The following is a 16391-nucleotide window of genomic DNA, read 5'->3' on the forward strand; positions in this document are numbered from 1 at the left end:
AAAGTAACCAAATTGGGAAATTAGGGTTTCAAAAGAAAGTTACTATTTTGGGCAAGTTTACAAATAATTTCAGTCAACTTCATCGCCATGTTTCACACAGGTCCAAGATCCTGTTCAAGATATTTTTAACATGAAAATTGTAGTACCAAGTTTCCTCTTTCCAATGGTTCCAATAACTCCTCATTTGGTTGGTTACAACGCAAGATATCATCTTCTAAACTCATGAGCTCAAGTTTCTTTGTAATTTTACTCCAACATCAAAGTTGTAGATAACATTCCCCTCTCCATTTTTGCTTCAAAAAGTTTCTTATTTAGTGACTTGATGAGCAAGTTATTGAGCTGTCAAGTTAGGATCTTACAATTGCCAATTGACCTATAATTTGCATGCATGCATGCAGTTTCAAGCAGTTGTTTTCGTGGCCTTTTTAAGTGATTTCAAGGCCTTGTTTCATTTTTCTTCTAATATGAAACTTGTTCATCTCCCTTCCCTCTTTCCAAAAAACCCTAGTTTGCTTCATTTGGCCTAGGGACCCTAAAGTTATGTTGGCTAGAACATCAATGATCCTTAATTCCCAACATTATGAATGTCATTAAGTTTAGGTGTTGTTTTGACTTTTGCTTGCAGCATAACTTTCCCGCACGTATGCCATCTTTCTTTCCATTCTTTTTATGACCAAACAACATACATTTTCATGCATGCACACCATACACCAATTGGGGCAAATAAGGAAATGTTCTTTTGGTCCATTCCTTCTCTTTCCACTCCCTCCAAGTCCCCACGAGTTCTGGGCTCTCTCCACTCCATACCAACTCCTTAAAAGGACACACCACTCACCAAAAACACATCCAAAATGCAAGATGCACACCTCACTCTCTCTCATTCTGATTTTGTCCAAAATTGGGATAATAACTTTGGACAAGTGTACCCTTCTACCCTTACTTAGGGCTCATATAAAAGGTATTTTCACTCTCTAAACTTAGAGGAGGATGTTGGTTGGAGGCTGAACAGAAGTATAACAAATTTGAACCCTATTCATTTTCTCTACTTTTCCTCCACTGTTGAAGCTACTTTTGAGCTTTTACCTAGCTCACCACTGCTCCTCATCTTCCTACTAGTCTTGTTCATCTTCTTTCTCCAAGAATCTAAGGTGCAGTGGACATTCTCCACTAGGGAAGTCCCCCTCACTTTATGCTTCTTCATGCTAGCCATTCACCATGCCTAAGATCATTCATCTGTATCTGGAAGATCCACTCTTGAAGTGGATCATGGAGCTAGGCTCATAATTTCATGTATATCTTTGTTTGAATGATGTATGATTTTGTTTGAACCCGTATGTTCATGCTCATTTATCTCCATGTTCCTTTTTCCTTTTTAAAAACTAAGTATGCCATGCTGTTCTATCATTTGTGTACTAAATTTTTGATTCAAACTTCGTGTGATTTGGTGGAGAGATGAGGAAGTTGTGTGAGGAAGAAGATGGCATGTTGAAATTAGGTTTAGGGTTTGTAAACTCGTTCTGTTGCATGGCCCTGGGTTGAAGACGAGTGCATGGCGTGTTTTGATTGGCCATGGTTGGGTTTTTTCTTTTAGCGCATAAGTGAGTGGGGTGACCGATTGAGGGAAGGTTCCACATGAGATAACGTGACACCCTCCATTTTATTTTCTTTTTATTTTATGATTAATTGTTTGGACTGGGCCGCGTGCAACCTTGCTTTCGCCACCCCCTTATTCTGGCCCATGTTCATGTTAACTGATTGCCTTCGGTCTATTTTACTTATATGCACCCCCATTCCATTTTCTTTTATTATATGATTATTGTTTCTTTTGTTTTTATTAATTCATGGTTTATACTTTGAATACTATTTAATTTTCCATTTTTTTATTTTTTATTTTTGAATTATTTTAATATCTGTTTTGATTTTTATATTTAATTATGTTTAGTTAACCTAATTTTATTTGTTAGGGTTTGACTTTTGATCTTCCCATTTGAATTTTGATCCAATCTTTTGTACATATGTAGACACATGAATATAGGTCATTTGGGTTTTCATTTGGTGTTTGAATTATTAATTTTGGATTGGTTTTGAACTTATATTTGAAGATTACTTGGTATAATCAATTAGTGGTGCAGTGTTTGAATGATTGATTTGATTGAACATATTTTGCACATGATTTTGAATACATCTTTGAGACACATTGAGTTTCTAATTTCACCTTTCCATGTTTAATTTTTCATGATTTTATATGATCCTAACTATTTTTCTTGAATTGTTCAAGCATGCTTGTTTTCTTGTAATACATTTTGCACCTAGTTGATTATTTTGGTATGCACTTGTGCAACCATGTGGGTGTCGCATTACGCGAAAAACCGGCGGGAAAACGAAACAACAGAGTCGCCACCGTGCATTATTTATCCTAAATGAGGGAAAGGAAACGCTCGAAGTAAACCTGGAAAGGAAATGGCCTCGCGACCAGAGAAAGATGGGATCGGGAGTCGGTTATGCGAAGGGAAGGTATTAGCACCCCTACGCATCCGTCGTACTCGACGGGATCCATGCTCAGAAAGAATAGAAGAAAGGTTGCTAAAGACTGCTCAAACACTGCACAAGGCTGGAAGGAAACATAGAAAGACAAAAGAAACAGGACTCGGCAGGATATCGCATCCTGGGCCTACGTAGCCTGTCATACACAGACATCAGAGTCGACGTAGTTCGGGACGGGGGAAACGTGCTCGCTAGGATGTCGCATCCTATGCATACGTATCTTCTCTAACCGGAGAAGAATCAGAGCACTCGTAGCTCGGCTAACGCACGCCAAACAAAACCCACACAGGGAACCGACTGCCAATCACTGGACTTACGTCAGACTCCACGCAACCAAGCAAACATGGAAACCGAATGCCAATCGCTGGACTTACATCAGACTCCGAACCAACAAACACACACTGTAAACCAACTGCCAATCGCTGGACTTATGTCAGACTTCACACAAACAAACAAGACATAGGAAACCAACTGCCAATCGCTGGACTTATGTCAGACTCCACACAAACAAACAAGACACAGGAAACCAACTGCCAATCGCTGGACTTATGTCAGACTCCAAACACACGCAAGGGGGTTGAAAAAGAAAAGGGCGCCCGGAGAGATCTGCTCATCTCCTGCCTACGTATCTCATCTGGTATGAGGATCAGGGCGACGTAGTTCCCCTTAACAGGGAAAGAACTTTTGTCCTAACCAGATACAAAGGGAGACACAAACTACTAGGGAGACTACGACTCGAGCCTAGAAGTTGTCATGCATACGATCCCTATGTTAAGGTTTATATCCTAACTTGCACAGGAAGCAAGCTATCCTAAACAGCACAGGCAAACACATACAAGCACAATAAAGCAAGCACACACACTATATGCAAACAATTAGGCTCATACAAGGCTAGGCTTGTAAAAACAAGCCAACTGGAATGGGGTGTTTTTAGCTCTTAACCCTAACATTGAGAGTTAGGCTGAAGCAGAGGAAATGGGAAGTGAGGATAAGACCTCACAGCTCCTATCCCTGGCCTGGGAGAGCTTAAGACAAATGAAAGTGTGGGAGTTCAGAATGTAGGAACTCTTCTCCACAAATGACTGACACAACATGATCTTGGGTTATTATCCACAATGCATCAACACAATGGTGTGAGCAAGGTGAATGACACAACTGAATAGCAGGGGATGGATTGCACATCCCTTTTATCTACCAATTGCCTCTTAAGCGGTCTTTACCTGCTTGGCACAAAAGTAAACATTCACAAGCATTGCCTCTTAAGGAGGGCTTCAGACAGGTGCCTGCCCACATAACAGGACAGGTCTTCCAGACTACATGAAGTCAAAGGAGCTATACCTCAGTGGCTAAGCAACCAAGCAAAGCAAAGCAAGTTCAAAAGAACTCAAAGCAACTTAGGTACCTGTGAAAATTCTAAACCAATCAGTTCAACTGTACAGACAAACAATCAATAGGCAGTAACAAACAGACAGACAATGTTCACAATGTGCAAGCCATAAGGCAAACTCAAATGAGTTAGCATCAACCTACAGAACACACAATTGTTAGTAATCAAGAGCAAACATCAATGCTCAAATGAGGAAGCATCATCAACTATAGACTTGGATGTTTAAACTTGAAATCAAAACCCACATGTAAGCCACAAACCACTAGGTCAAAGCCTAGGGTCAAAGATGGATCAAGAATCCAAAACAGAACTTGAAATTTAACATGAATCATCCTTATTCAATCAAGAATAAGTCTTAAAAGGTCTCACATCAAAATCATTAATCATATTCATTTCATGAGAAAAACATGGCAAGGCATGCAAATGGTGATCACATTGAGACATCATAAGAAACAAATGCACATCAAATAAAAAATGACTCAAATAATCTTAGCAAAATTCATGAGTAAACAGGACATATAACATGATCATCACACAAAAAATCAGAGGCATTGGACATCATTAGGCATGGCAATCACATAGCACAATTCAAACAATCACATGTGTGACACAAATTGTCACACCAAGTTAGCATGAGCATAAAACAGAATGGGAGCATGGGAAAACTCTCAAACTAAAGCCAAAATGTCACTCAACATGTCTAGAATTCACACACAAAATTTCAGAATCATTGGATAAGAAACAAGCATTTTATGATCAAAGGAACAAGGCAATATCATGAATGGGTACATGTTCAATCACCCTAGGACAAATCATTTTTTAAGCCAGGCACAACTTGTAATTTAATGATCATAAAAAAGTAGACAGGATAAGGATCATTTTGCAAAAAATTGGAGATCAATTGGAGCATTTTTCATTTTTATATGGTTTTTGGAAGTTGATGGAAAAATAAAAAATGCAAAGTGAACCAAGGCATGAAAATAGGAGGGAATATGAGAAAAATGCATGGCAATTGAAAAAGCGCCTCCAGCCGGATTCGAACCTAGCGCGTTTTTGAGTGTGGCGCGCTTCCAAAACGACCACGTTTTGAATCTAAAACCCTAAGCGCTGCATGGCATTTCCAGTTTTCGTAGCAAATCATGATTTTCGTAGCAAATTCCAGGCAAATCCGTAGCAAATTCTGGAAATGCATGGTGTTCATATGTGGAAGATGAAGATCATGAAGATCTTCATCTGGATTTCCAGATTTTCACAAAAATGTCCAGAAATCAAAAACAACAACATCAATCGGTTCATCATTCCACATACATCAAGGATCCATAATCAATTTGCATTAAAACATCAAAACAAAACCAAATCGAAGAGAAGAAGATTTGTCACCAAAATTTCAATTGAACATAACTTTGCGAATATTACACCAAATCACTCAAAATTTGCGCCAGAATCATCACCATCCAAGGATCTACATGAATATCACAATAATTTGCAAAATTAAAGAGATCGAATCCTGACCTTCTTGATGAGCAGAACTGGGAATCGCGTGTTACAAGCTCAGCCAAGGCTCAAATCTCCTCTACTGTGCTTATTGAAGTGTTTGATGATGGATTTGAAGCTCAAGTATGCACGAATCCAGCTCAAATTGCAATTGCCATGGATGCTTCAAGCTTTGGATCTGGTTCAATATGGCACGATTTTCTCTGAATTCACGTCCAAACCTACTCAAATATGCTTCATGAACATGAATCAAGCAATAGGAAACGTTCTTGTGTGAAGAAATTGAAAAAAAGTTTGAGAGAAAAAATTTGTGAATCTTGAAATTCAGATCTGAAATGTGTGTTAATGACCTATACAGTTATGTTTATCCTTATATACCTCATGCTAATCCTTCTCAAATTATGTTTAAGCCAAAATTAATCAAGCTTAACCAAATGTAAGGTGTATGTGCAAAAATGTGTTTCCACTCTCATGCACCCCATGCATGCGTGAACAGTGCCAATTTCTGGCCCAAATCCAATTAAAAACATCCCATGCAAGCTCTAGGATTGGTATCTTATGCTCATGATTAACCAAAATGAGTTTATGCAATTTCCTTCAAAAATCTTCATGAATAAGCCACAGACCATGCAAATGAAATTCATGTCATGTAATGGTATGCTTGGAAAGTACATGTTATAAGGATCAAAATGCAAAAAGAACCACTCATTTTGGAGCTTTGGTTAAAAAGTTATGCTCATTTGAATTTTCAAGCACACTTTGCCATGATTGGATCATATCTCCTCAACCACACATGAAAAATTCATGATCTTGGACTTTTTTGGAAATGGGAGAGAAAGATCTTCAACTTTCATGTTGGAAAAAATTTCATTTGAAGCTTTCTTGATGATGTAAACTTGAGTTGAAGTTGGTCCAAAACCTTGCCATTTTTGGAAAGTTCAAATTACAGGTCACTTGCTATTTTTGGAAAGTCTTGATCTGACTTCAAATTCTTCAATGCGAGTGTTTGAAATGTCAAATGAGACATGTATGAACATGAATGAAGCATCTCTAACCACTTCCCACCTTCAAATCCACAGTTGACTTTGCAGTTGACTTCTGTTGACTTTTGTGGGCCTCAGATGTTTTGCACATGGACTGATGAGTTCTGAGCCTTCAATACTTGGTCAAGCTACTTCAAAGTGATCTTTGAATCATGTGAACTCATGGGAATCACCCTAGGGCTTTGATCTCATGGAAAATGCTCTTGTTGCCTTGCACAGTTGAACCTCCTGACCTGTCTTGCATGATGAGATGCAATGGACAATGCAATGACAATGCAATGTTAATGTGATGTTAATGACCTAAAAATGAAATGTATATACAAATGGGAGGTGCAAATTTGAGGTGCTACATCTGCCCCTATTCAATCAACTGGGAACCTGAACGGATGAGAGCAACGACTGTCAGACCTTCCAGGTAAACAGGGATTGAATACCGAAGAACCGTAGAAATTTGCACTCTGCGGGATACAACACAAAGAAAAGCCAAGCCATTTAACGATGGAGGCTGCACAATAACACTTCAAGAAGGCGAAACCATTTACCGATGGTTACTTAACTGGGAACTGGATATTTGATATTTACCGATATCAACTTCAGCGAGACCATTTACCGATGGCTGCTCCGACTGGGGATTCGATATTTACCGATATCGAAGAAAGCGAGGCCATTTACCGATGGCGGCTAAACTGGGCATTCGATATTTACCGATATCGAAGCAAGACGAGACCATTTACCGATGGCATCTCCACCTGGGGAGGAAAAAGATATTTGCAACTGGAACCAGACAAGACGTTACCAACGACTCTATTGGGGATCTTTGATTTTTATCACAGGAAAGACGCACGACCAGACATTTACCGATGACTGGGAAAAAGACTCGATGTTTACCGACATCGAAAGATGATGTTTACCGACATCACAACAAAGGGACGACCAGACATTTACCGATGACTGGGAAAGAAGATATGCAACCAAACGTCAACGGACGAATGGGAAAAACTCAACGTTTATCGACACCAACGGAGAGGTGACCAGACATCAACGGATGAATGGGAAGACTCGACCAGACGTCAACGGACGAACGGGAGAAGTTCGACGTTTATCGACACCAACGGAGAGGTGACCAGACATCAACGGATGAATGGGAAGACTCAACCAAACATCAACGGATGAATGGGAGAAAGAATAGACGTTACGCACATCGCAAGATGATGTTTACCGACATCAAAAAGGAATAACCAGACATTTACCGATGACTGGAGTGAGACTCGATGTTTACCGACACCGAAACAATGGCGTTTACCGACACCAAAGAAAGAACACACACGGGTGTAGACATGACACTTACCGGTATCACAGGAATGACATCTTCAACACGTCAAGGCAAGGCTAAACACTTGCTGGGGATCTCACTAGGGAGAATCAAGCTTTCCTTTCACGGATGAGTGAGGAAATAAACCTCTCTGGGGAGTTATCAATCCTGAGTGCTGTCAGGAGCAATTGTAGCAAATGTGTCGTACAGACGTTGAACAACGATCCGCCTCTGCCGGGGATATGGTCTGATTAGTTTTAACACATGAATGCATATGTTTGAATTTTTCTATGGCGTAATGCTCCATATTGAATGGAAATGATACGCAATTTGAGGATGCAATGATTACTACATGTAAGATGCAAAAATGATGAAAACTTCTGCTGGGGAGCAAACGGACTGCTCTGCTGAGCACACAAATATGAATAGATTCTCCAACTCTGTGGGGAGACTCTGTCTGAGGAATGTTCTGCGGGGGAAAAGAACCAACTTCTCACTCATGCTGGGGAATAGCATTGCTGCTGGAGAAAGAATAGATCCCACTGGGGACAACCTTCACCAAATCTAATCCACTCGGGGGCTCCGCTAGGGAAACAACCAATGCTCACTTCTGCTGAGGATAGCTGCCAATCCACAGGTAGGATAAACTATATCGAGGATAATATTCACCGAACCTGATCCACTCGGGGAACTTGCTAGGGAAAAGCATCAACACAACCCTCTGCTGGGGAGATCTGCTAGGGGAAAACAACACAACCCTGATGGGGAAACACATCCACAACCCTGCTGGGGAAAGGCATAACTCTGTTGGGGAAATAATAGACAAGACCACTGGGGATATACATCCACAACCCTGCCGGGGAAAAGCGTTCACGACCATGCTGGGGATAGCAGTACTTCAAACCAGACTACTGGGGAATAAAATACTCCACTGACACCTCTGCTGGGAATACAGCAACCTTCCAACTCGGTGGGGATTAACAATTTCAAACTAGCTGGGGATACACCCACTTCCAGGCCTGCTGGGGAGTTAAAAACCTTAGACCTGCCGGGGATAGAATAGCCTTTGATCCTGCTACTGAGGGACACACTATCCACAGACGCCTCTACAGGGGAAAATAGTTCTGATAACTTTCAGACTTGCTTGGGGAAACAGCGTCACTCCTGCTGAGGAATTCCTGACCTTGAATATGTCGGGGAGACAAGTCCTGAACTTGCTTCCACTGCTGGGGAAAATCCCTCACACCATTGGACAGTGTTGACAACATCCCTGAACAAACCGTGGCTTATCTGCTTCAGCCAGGAAGCAAAGGTGATAACCTGCAACCATTAAGACATACATGCCCGAGGGGATTGTATGGACAAGATACACTCAAGTGTCCTCAACATTCAAAATGATTTTCAAATGTTTTATCTTTCTGCACGTTATTGTCTAGCCTTCATGTTTTTATATGCAATGTTTATCAAAAATTCGGACGTTTTTGCAAACAAAACAGTAAAATAAAAACAAGAGAGCAATTTATTTAAATAACGACTTTTTATTGATTGAAAATGGGCCTGAAACGGCAAATACATCGGGAAGCAATTCCTAGAAAGAGGTAATTACGCACAAAAGGAAAAAACGTATCCTAATGGCAATGTGAACACGGCATCCACTATTTCCCAACTCTGTTATGACTCACAGATCATCAATTTTCTCCCAAATCCCTTGCTTTCTAAAAAGAATGATTGGACCAATCATATCCTTCGAGATGGTAGACAATGAAGCGCGATGAAGTACAGATAACTCAGACTGTAGTCTTCGCTCTAATCCCTCTTTTGCCTGGATCGCTCTTTCGGGTTTTCAATCCACCGGGATACCCATTTTTGCCTAAGCCGCCCTTGCGGGTTTTCGACTTACCGGGTGTACAAATTCTCTTCATTTTTTATCCCTAACTTTTGCCCGAACCTTTTCTTCTTTTTTTTTTGGTTCGTCGGGATGCCCTTTTTTGCCTGGACTCTCCTTTTTTTTTGTCCAGCGGGTCAATTTATGCGAAGTATATTTTGACTACATCTGAGTTAACAGGGGACGGAAAATCTTCACCATCCATAGTTGTAAGCATCAAGGCTCCACCAGAGAAAACCTTCTTAACAACATATGGACCTTCGTAATTAGGTGTCCACTTGCCCCTGTTATCTGTACCGGGAGGGAGGATCCTCTTCAAAACTAAATCACCAGTCTGATAGCTTTGAGGATGCACTTTCTGATCAAAGGCTCTCTTCATCCTTCTCTGATACAACTGGCCATGGCACACAGCTGCTAACCGTCTTTCTTCGATAAGGCTCAACTCATTAAACCTTGTACGAATCCACTCAGCTTCGTCAAGCTTGACATCTAGCAAGACTCTCAGAGAAGGAATCTCCACTTCAACAGGTAGGACAGTTTCCATACCATACACAAGGGAGTAAGGGGTTGCCCCGGTCGACGTACGTACTGAGGTACGGTACCCATGCAAAGCGAAAGGCAGCATCTCGTGCCAATCCTTGTACGTCACGACCATCTTCTGCACAATCTTCTTAATATTCTTGTTTGCCGCCTCTACAGCACCATTCATCTTTGGTCTGTAAGGAGAAGGATTGTGATGTTCAATCTTGAAATCTTTACAAAGCTCTTTCATCATCTTGTTATTGAGATTCAAACCATTGCCAGTAATGGTTCTCTCAGGAACCCCATAACGACAGATGATTTCCTTCTTGATGAACCGGGCAACCACTTGTTTAGTAACATTAGCATAGGAAGCTGCTTCCACCCACTTGGTGAAGTAATCAATCGCAACCAGGATGAAGCGATGTCCATTAGAAGCAGTAGGCTCAATCTTCCCAATCATATCAATGCCCCACATCGCGAACGGCCAAGGCGAATTCATGACATTCAGAGGGCTTGGTGGTACATGCACCTTATCAACATAAATCTGACATTTATGGCACTTCCGAGCGTATTTGAAACAATCGGATTCCATAGTCATCCAATAATAACCGGCTCTCAACAATTTTTTGGACATTGCATGACCACCAGCATGGGTACCAAAAGATCCTTCATGCACTTCCTGCATCAACATGTCTGCCTCGTGTCTATCCACGCATCTGAGCAGAACCATGTCAAAGTTTCTCTTGTACAACACGTCATCCTGATTCAAATAAAAGCTTCCAGCTAGCCTTCTCAGGGTTTTCTTGTCATTCTTTGACCCACCTTCAGGATACTCCTGGCTCTTGAGGAAGTTCTTGATATCATAGTACCACGGTTTCTCATCCACAACAGACTCGGCTGCAAACACATACGCAGGCCTCTCGAGTCGATTCACCGCAACATGTGGCACATGATTCCACCAATGAACTTTGATCATAGAAGATAAAGTAGCCAAGGCATCAACCATCTGATTCTCATCCCGGGGAACGAGATACAACTTCACCTTCTTGAAGAACGTCAGTATTCTTCTGGTGTAATCTCTGTAAGGAATCAAATGTGGCTGATTGGTATTCCAATCTCCATTGACCTGGTTAATCACTAGAGCGGAATCTCCATAAATGTCCAGAGTTTTGATCCTCAGATCAATGGCTTCTTCTATCCCCATGATGCAAGCCTCATACTCAGCCTCGTTGTTGGTTACATCAAAAGTCAGCCGGGCAGAAAAAGGTATATGAGCACCTTTAGGATTGATGAGCACTGCCCCAACACCGTTGCCATTCACATTCACAGCCCCATCGAACATTAGTGTCCACTTGTCATCAGGATCCGGTCCTTCCTCGACAAGAGGCTCTTCACAATCTTTCATCTTAAGATACATGATGTCTTCATCAGGGAATTCAAACATCATCGGCTGATAATCATCAATTGGTTGCTCGGCAAGGTAGTCTGACAGAATACTACCTTTAATGGCCTTCTGCGACGTGTACTGGATATCATACTCTGTTAAAATCATCTGCCAACGAGCAACACGTCCGGTGAGAGCCGGCTTCTCAAAGATGTATTTCACTGGATCCATCTTAGAAATCAATAAGGTAGTATGGTTCAACATATACTGCCTCAGTCGGCGAGCAGCCCAGGCCAAAGCACAACAAGTTTTCTCAAGCTGTGAATATTTGATTTCATAGTCGGTAAACTTTTTGCTAAGGTAGTATATGGCATGCTCTTTTCGACCAGACTCGTCATGTTGTCCCAATACACACCCCATCGAGTTCTCAGTCACTGACAGGTACATTATCAGAGGTCTCCCCGGAACGGGAGGTATAAGGATTGGAGGTTTCTGCAAATATTCTTTTATCTTATCAAAAGCTTTCTGATAGTCATCGTTCCACCTGATTTCTTGATTCTTTCTTAGCAATTTGAATATCGGTTCACACGTGGCAGTTAGGTGAGATACAAACCGTGCAATGTAGTTCAATCTCCCTAAAAACCCACGAACCTGCTTTTCTGTTTTTGGTTCAGGCATCTCTTGTATAGATTTGACTTTCGCTGGATCAACCTCAATCCCTTTCTCACTGACAATGAAGCCTAACAGCTTACCGGATCTCACTCCAAACGTACACTTGTTTGGATTCAGCCTCAGTTTGAATTTTCTCAGTCTGTCAAACAACTTCTGCAAATTTACCAGGTGCTCCTCTTCTGTCTGCGACTTCGCAATCATATCATCCACGTACACTTCAATCTCTTTGTGCATCATGTCATGAAAGAGAGTCGTCATAGCCCTCTGATAGGTAGCACCGACATTCTTCAGCCCAAATGGCATCACCTTATAGCAGAACATGCCCCAAGGTGTAATGAATGTCGTCTTTTCCATGTCCTCTGGCGCCATCTTAATCTGATTATAACCAGAGAAACCATCCATGAAAGAGAAAACCGAGGATTGAGCCGTATTATCAACCAATACATCAATGTGAGGTAATGGGAAATCATCTTTCGGACTTGCTCTATTCAAATCCCGGTAATCGACACACATCCTGACTTTACCGTCTTTCTTCGGCATGGGAACGATGTTGGCCACCCATGGGGGATAAGTAGTTACTGACAGAAAACCCGCATCCAACTGCTTCTGAACCTCTTCCTTGATCTTAACCGCCATATCAGGACTAGTTCTCTGAAGCTTCTGCTTGACTGAAGGACAATCTTCTCTGAGAGGTAGTCTATGTACCACAATATCGGTATCCAACCCAGGCATATCTTGATATGACCAAGCGAATATCTCCACATATTCTCTCAGCATCTCAATCAACCTTCTCTTGACATCTTCCTTCAAAGCAGCCCCGATCTTAATCTCTCTTCTAGCGTCCTCAATACCAAGATTAATAATCTCCAACTCCTCCTGATGAGGTTGGATGACCCTTTCCTCCTGCTTCAACAATCTGACCAGTTCTTTAGGAGTTCACAGTCTTCCTCACTCTCCTCTTCAGCTTGGTAGATGGGATTATTGAAATCATACTGAGCCATAACAGAACTGTTCATAGTGGATTCCGTGAGATCACTTCTGCATGTTTAATGCTTTATTTTAGAAAAAAGAGTTCAAGAAAGTCACAAAAACAAAAAACATTGCCATTTTTATTTTTTTGAAAATGTGAAAAACAAAACCAGAAAGACAGGGATCACAAAATTATTTGCAAAACGTCCTTTATTAATGATATCATTGAAAAACATGATGAGGCCCTACAATGAACCACTACATCTTGGGCAGAACGTAGGTTTTTGTGCAAAATGAAAAACAAAAGAAAATTACTCTGTTTGAAGAGTAACTTGGACCACTTCTTCAGCCGTCCAATTGTTGATCGACTCCCCTGGTGCACAGGGGCGAACCCAGTTGTTCAGATCACCATCATTGTCACAGTCTTCACCTCCGGTTACAAAGACGTCACCATGATTCATCAGCCCAGCGCTGGTGAAAGTACTCGGCCCTTTCTGCTCAATCTGCTCTGCCTGCAGAGGTTGATAACCAATACCGAACTTGTCTTCTTTGACGGGCAGGTCCACCATCTTGCCCCAGCCTTCTGCCTTACCAGAGTTGACAACCTCCATAGCCTGCTTGTAGGATGCAATTGAGGCACCTGGCTTCTTCTGCTCAGCAAAAGCCACCCTCTCAAGAGCAACGGTCTCGAATGCCCGGCATAAAGTTTCATGGATCTCGCCATCCACCTCTACATACTTGAAAGAGGATAAATGACTCACCAGAATGTCTTCTTCACCACACACAGTCACAATCTGACCATTCCAGACATACTTCAGCTTCTGATGGAGTGTTAACGAAACTGCCCCAGCCCCATGTATCCAGGGACGCCCCAATAAGCAACTATATGCTGGCTGAATATCCATCACATAGAAGACAATACTGAACACCTCCGGGCCAATCTTCACAGGCAACGTGACTTCACCAAAAACAGACCGTTTGGATCCATCAAAAGCACGAACGATAAGATCGCTTGGAGTGAGGACAACCCCTTCAACATCAATCTTGCTCAAAATTTTCTTAGGCAGCACATTCAAAGACGAGCCAGTATCCACCAACACATGTGACAACACTGCGCCTTTGCACTCCATAGTGATATGCAGGGCTTTGTTATGGTTGCGACCTTCAGGTGTCAAATCCAAGTCTGTGAACCCCAAACCGTGCCTGGTACTCACATTAGCAATAACCCCTTCCAACTGGTTGACAGAGATCTCTTGAGGCACGTAAGCCAGATTCAACATTTTCAACAAGGCATTACGGTGTGCCTCAGAGCATAGCAGCAAAGACAGAATAGAAATCTTGGACGGAGTTTGATTCAGCTGATCTACAATCTTGTAGTCACTCTTCTTTATGATCTTCATGAACTCCTCCACATCCTTCTCAAATGAGCCCTCGGGCGCCTCCTTCTGAACAGGTTCTTCCTCCACCACAACTTTTTTACCCTTTGCTTTGGCGAGAGCCTCCGCATTGTTGTCCCTCAAAGGTTGTGGTGCAAACAGACGATCGCTTCTCGTGAAACCTCCTGGTCCCCCAACATTGTCCACAACTGGACCCACAGTCACAGGAGCTCTACTCGGCAAACCAATTGCCACTGGAGCCTGATTAACTGGCCTGATCTGACTTTCAACCCTTCTGTTGCTGCGATAAGCGTTGTCATATTTCCACGGCCCAACCCTACTATTCTCAACAGATCTTCTACCAGAAGCAACGATAATAGTGGGAGCACTGACGGTTACGGGAGCAGAAATGGTAACAGGAGTACCAATAGTTGTAGGAGCATTGACAGTTCTCTGGCCACGTCCCTCGGACGGTTTGAAATAAATGGTGACGGTTGACACCACCCCACGATCTTTAACAGCCCGATTAAACTGCAGACAACCCTCATCAATCAATCTCTGAATACCAGCCCTCAACTTATCACAACCATTCTCTGAACCTTCACAAACTGAACAGCCCTGATCACAGCCTGGGAACACTCCCCCACTTAACAGATGATCCTTCACAACGGACAACGGAGTCTGAACATCACCAACATTAATCACCAAATCCAAATCTTCCTCTCCTTCCACATTGTTCACCCTATGTGCACCATGCTGAGGCATAGGATTGTTCACAACATTAGGAACAGGAGCAAAATTGATTGTTTTGGCGTCAATTAAGTCCTGGACCTTATGATGGAAAGCTCGACAATTTTCAATATGGTGCCCCGGTGCACCAGAGTGGAAATCACAACGAACGTTGGCATCATACCCAGGTGGTATTTTTGTCAACGGAGCCATAGTGCGCAATTCAACAAACCCCAATCTGAGCAATTCGGGCAGCAATTCAGCGTATGTCATCGGCAGCGGGTCGAAACGTCGATCCGGCATTCTCTGTCTCGGCTGATACGGACGTTGCTGTTGTTGTTATTGTTGTGGCGGTTGTTGAACTCTCTGTTGTTGCTGTTGTCGTGGTTGAGGTGCTGGAATGGTTACAGCAGCAACCTGGCGATACTGACCTCTGTTCACATTCCCACAATGTTGCACAGCATTAGTTTCACCCTCCCTCCTGCGAGGTGCCCCAACAAATGGCTTCTTTGAGGATGAAGAACCCACATCTTGAATCTTTCCAGCTTTGATGAGACTCTCTGTCCTTTCTCCATAGATCACAACGTCAGAAAAGCTACCGAATGGGCAACTCCCCATCCGGTCCATGAATACACCTTGTAATGTTCCGATAAACATATCGGTCAACTCCCTTTCCAGCATAGGAGGTTGCACCCTTGCAGCTAATTCCCGCCATCTCTGGGCGTACTCTTTGAAACTTTCTCCAGACTTTTGACATAGGCCCTGTAACTGAGTCCGGCTTGGAGCCATGTCCATATTGTGTTTATACTGCCTCAGAAAGGCTTCACCCAGATCTCTCCAACCTCTGATGGATTCTCTCTTCAGCTCCATGTACCAGTCCAAGGAAGCTCCAGACAAGCTATCCTGGAAGAAATACATCCACATCTTCTCGTCATCAGTATAGGCAGAGATCTTCCTATAATAAGCCTGCACATGGGTGCGAGGACAAGAAGTACCGTTGTATTTATCAAAGGAAGGTGCTTTGAATTTGTAGGGAATCCTCAATCCTTCCACCAACCCCATATTCGTAACATC

The sequence above is a fragment of the Lathyrus oleraceus genome, chromosome 4 (assembly GCF_024323335.1).
Source record: "Lathyrus oleraceus cultivar Zhongwan6 chromosome 4, CAAS_Psat_ZW6_1.0, whole genome shotgun sequence".
NCBI lineage: Eukaryota > Viridiplantae > Streptophyta > Magnoliopsida > Fabales > Fabaceae > Lathyrus > Lathyrus oleraceus.